At 39.4% G+C, this 4,999-nt stretch overlaps 1 pseudogene; it reads right to left on the minus strand.

Annotated features, from left to right (window-relative positions):
• Positions 1 to 3,757: 3,757 nt before the first annotated feature.
• Positions 3,758 to 4,273, minus strand: LOC103735714 (annotated as a pseudogene).
• Positions 4,274 to 4,999: the final 726 nt, after the last annotated feature.

Genomic DNA, 4,999 nt, shown 5'->3' on the forward strand with positions numbered 1-4,999 from the left:
GGCAGATGTTACTAAGGGAAAATGCATAAAAATTGGCTATTTAAATGGGAAGGGAGAGAGAGGGTTGTACAAGGAAACTTGGGGATAAAGGAAATGAAGGAGCTCAAGACAGGTGGGACCTCAAGGGAGGAATGGGGAATATGGGGACACTTTAAATGGGGATGCCATGATTGAAAAGCTAGACAGTGAGAGAGTAGAGAGAGAGAGAGAGAGAGAGAGAGAGAGAGAACAGATAAATAATGCCTAACTAGTTTAAAAAACAAACAAGAAAGAGAGTATCATATTATTCCAACAACCTAATGGCAAATTACACGTACAGTATCTCTACACGAGTCATGTATTTAGCTAAAGGCATCATAGCAAGAAACGGTGTCAGACAGGAGAACCCTTCTATGAGTTGTTGGCCAGAGTGGTCGAAGAGACTCCCAAAACTACACAGGCTATTGCCCCAGCCCTTGATGGCCTCCCAGAACTTGAAATAGCTTGCATAGCTTTTAAATATGAACTTATTTAGTTTTTTTATATCTTTGTTACAAAAGATACATTAATAAGATTGATGTTAGAAATAAAAAAATACTGAGACTGTGCCTAAGTGGTTAGTGAAGAAAATGTTGTCATGATAGTGCATGCAGAAGGTTCAAAGCCAGTTGGCCTGTAGCTGTGACCCTGAGGTGACATTTCCAGACATGAGCATTGCTTCCAGGGTAAAGGGTTCCTTCTTTAATTTCCATCCACATAAGATGGTATCAAGGGCTCTATCAGAAGGATACACAAATGGATGAGTTGAGGAGAGGCTAGTAGAGGGGCATCTCTAAACACAAAGGCAGGATTAGGAGATCCAGTGAGTCATGTGAGTGGCACAAGACTAACAACATTGGAGAACCCTTAGTGCTTGGAGGCCTAAAAGGGAAGAGGTGGTTACAGGACTACTATTGACAAAAATTACAGCTTAGCAAGATTACAGTCAGCAGTAGACCAAATCTGTGAAGTGGTGGGAATAATTACCACCAATCCTCTTTTTTCCCATCTTTCACAGGTTTACCTCTCATTTACTAGTTGAAAGTGAGAGGGCAAGAGATCTTGCTGTTGCTAATTATGTAAGTTAGGGATGGGTGGAAAATGGATCTGAGTGGCAAATGAAAATGTTTGATACAATTATATTAAATATTAAATAATAATGTTTGGTAGAGTTCATCTGATATGAGGCATTATGTAGACATTTTGAGTGAGAGTGATAGAATTTAAATTATTACATATACAGTATGTGTTTAGAGCATTGCATTGCTAAGTGTAAACTTGAATATATATGTATGCAATTATGCATAGATAGGTAAAACAGATGCATAAAATTTTCTTATACCTTAATACTCTCTCTAGGGAATTTATAAAGTTATCAGGCAGTCACTAATAAGAAACTGTGTGATCAAAATCACATTCATTCTAATTTCCTATCACTGTATCAGCAATATCTGCTAATCCGAAATGAACAGAGTCCGTGACAGCTTATATAATAATGTGTGTGACTTTCTATCACAGTTTTATTTTAATAACCAAAAAAATTTACAGGCCCTATTTCTGCAACTACCCAGAGTTTATAGATGAAATACAGGGCTTTTGTGTATGATTTCATAGCACTGGAGATCTTTGTGATGTATTATCCTAGAAATCAATGTAGTCTTAATATTCAGTGGAATTTACTTTCTAACACATGACTTGAAATTTTTGTTAACTAAAAGTAGTCCCTCTTAGGTTCTCTGTCATCTTCATTGGCAATCCTAGAATGTCCTTTGGGTGTACTGGGGCCATTACCTTCTTAATTAGATCTGCTATGACTCCCTTCAGGAGACCCCCAGAATATCTTACATATTGAAGTTCTCTCATAGAAAGAGGGGCTGAGGAGTCATTAAAATCTTACCTCAGATTCTAGCCATTCACTTCCTCCTGCTGGCTCCCACCTTACCCTAGCTCTGTGTAATCTTGCTCTAGCTCCAGTGGTATTGGGTGGTGGTATAGTATATAGCAGGTGGAAGGTTAACTAATGGGCCCCAGGCACCAAACAGCAGCAAGTACACATACCAGAGGTCCTGGGACTAGTGCAGTCCTCTTTTCTTTTCTTTTCTTTTCTTTTTTCTTTCTTTTTTTATTTTTTATTTTACTTTTTTTTTTTTTTTTTTTTTTTTACAGCTAGTGGTGGTTAATGTAACGTGGCTGGTCAAGGTGCTGAAAACATGTGACTGAATGTTCAGACTTAAATGGGCCACCCATATCACCCCCTCCAAGGCTCAAGGAACATTACAGAAAATAGGGAAGGAAAGAATGTAAGAGCTGAATGGTGGGGAAGAGGGATGTGAAACTCTATCTTCTGGGCATTACATGGCTCTGGCACTCATGAAATCACAGAAGATGCACAAGATTGAACCCCTAACCATTCTGTCATAGACAGGAGTGAGGCTCATGGGACCCCATGCAGGGGAGCTGATGGCAGTCAGAGCTCCTTGGGAGAGGAAGTCACTGTCTTCAGTGATGTGGTATTGGTGAGTTACCCAGTTCCAGTGCACAGCTCTACACCTGTGCCCAAAAGGGGCACCCCTGGCTAAACCCAGAAGGGTTTAGTTTAGTTTTTCGAATTCTTTGTATATTCAGGTAATAACCCTCTGTGAGATGTACGGCTGCTAAAGATTATTTCCCATTCTGTAGCCTGCCTTGTCACTCAAATGATTGTGTCTTTTGCTGCACAAAGCTTTTTAATTTCATATGTTCTCATTTGTTAATTGTTGATCTTAATGTCTGCAGTATTAGGGTCTTATTCAGAAAGTTCTTTCCTGTTCCTTTAAGTTCCAGTATATTCTCTACTTTTTCCTCTTTCTGATTCAGATCTTGTCTTGACATCTTTGATTCACTTAAATTGAGTTTTGTGTAGAGAGAGACATAGGGATCTAGTTTGATTCTTTCGCATGTAGCTATCCAATTTGGTCAGCACCAGTTGTTGAACATACTGTCTTTGCTCCAGTGTGTCTTTTTGGCCTCTTTTTCAAAAATGAGTGGCTATAGGTATATGGGCTTAAATATGTCTCCTCAATGTGTCTGTTTTTATGCCAATACCATGCTGCTTTTTGTGTTTTATTTTAGAAATTTTTCCCTTTAATAACAAAACCCCAGACCCTTTGAAGTCCTAGAGTAAACCAGCAACAGAAGGAAGTGAATTCCCTGAGAAGGACATTGTAGAGCCAGCATCATCAGGAAAGCTCCAGGTTTCATATCTCATATTGTCAGGACCCAGCTTAAAAAATAATTTATAGCTCCCAGATCTTCTGGACCAGCCATAGTCATGTAGGTCTCTAAGTCTGTCAGCTTTCCTGAACTCTTCAGGAAGGTGTAATTTCTCCTTTTCTTCTTAATGCCTTTCTTATTAAACATGCTGTCTTTAAGGTTTTGGACTGCCCCCCACATCTTGTATTTCTTCACTTTTTCTCTAAAGCTTCCTTCTCCCAGCCTTGTGGCTATGAATCAGCCATGTGTGTCTGACCTCCAATGCAAGTTCTAAACCTGCATGGCTCCATGATTTTCTTTACTTCTTCCCACCCTTCACATCCCCAAGGCAGCTGACCAGTTCATCTGCCCTGAGGATTTTTCTTTAAGATTCTAAATAAAATTGTAAAAGCTTAAAGAAAAATCACAAAAAGCTGTTTTGAGGAAGACACAGATGAACCGTTTTTCTGATGGGTGCAGCACAGATTGGGTAGACTATAAATCAGTCTCAGTGCAGGCTGACTTTGTGGGGGTGGTATTTAGGCATCAGTTCATTTATCTTGTGGATGTAGTCGGACCTTTCTGTATAGCCCTTGCACGTCTTCCCAAAGTCATCCAGGATCATTCTTTAGCTCTTTCACCCTGAGCTTCTTCAGGTCCACTATGCTCATGTCAAGCTGCTTGTCATACTTTAGCTGGTAGATCTGGCTGTCTTTGTTCTTCAGTTTCTCACAGATCTTCTCCACAGGGATGTGGTGGGCCAGAGGCTTGGACACCTCATTGATGATCTTGGTGGCAGTATTATCTGTGGTCCCAATGTAGTAGCACAACTGATTCTCTTTGCCTCTTGCTTCACAGTAGAACTTTCTGAGTTCCTCTTCAATAGTATCTGGTGAGAATGTGACATCTCTGTCTTTGAGGTCCTGGTAAATTCTTCCCAGGTAAGAAATACAAACTTCGAAGTGGCTTGGTTGGGCAGCATGCTCAGGACCATTGCTACCACCAGTCTGTGCACAGCCCACATCCTTCTGCACAGCCACTGCCATGTGACTGCCCATGCTGTTTTTATTACTATAGCTCTGGATATAATTATTTTTTTGATTTATTTCTTTTTATCTAATGTGGGAGTTTTTTTTTTTTGTCTACATTTAATAAGTGCACCTTATGTGTGCAATGCCTGAGAAAGTCAGAAGAGGTGTCAGATCCCGAAACTGGAGTTTTGGACAGTTATGAGACACCATGTGGGTACTGAGAACTGAGTCTGGGCCCTCTCAAGAACAGCCATTGCTCTTAAATGCTGTGCCATCTCTCCAGTCCCTGGAGTATATTTTGAAATCAGGAATGATTATAGTTCTGGTTCTTCTTTTATTGTTCAGGTCTATTTTGGCTATCCTGAGATTTTTGTGTTTCCAATTGAATATTCTTTTGTTTTTCAATTTCTGTGAATAATTGAAGTGGAATTAATGAATATTGTATTGAATTTGTAAATTGCTTTAGGATGGCCATTTTCATGATTCTAATCCTAATGATTGTAGGTTTTACCATCTTCTGGTAATTGCTTCAGTATCTTTCTCTAGTGTCTTAGAGATTTTATTGTATAAACCTTGCACTTCCTTGCTTTGATTTATTCTGAGATTTCGTTTTGGAGGCTATTGTTATTGAAATTGTATCCCTGATGTCTTTCTCAGCATGGCTTTTGTTGATATACAGGAAGGCTATTGATTTTTGCATGTTAATTTGTATCCAGCTA

The sequence above is a fragment of the Nannospalax galili genome, unplaced genomic scaffold (genome assembly GCF_000622305.1).
Source record: "Nannospalax galili isolate Female #2095 unplaced genomic scaffold, S.galili_v1.0 scaffold296, whole genome shotgun sequence".
Lineage (NCBI taxonomy): Eukaryota > Metazoa > Chordata > Mammalia > Rodentia > Spalacidae > Nannospalax > Nannospalax galili.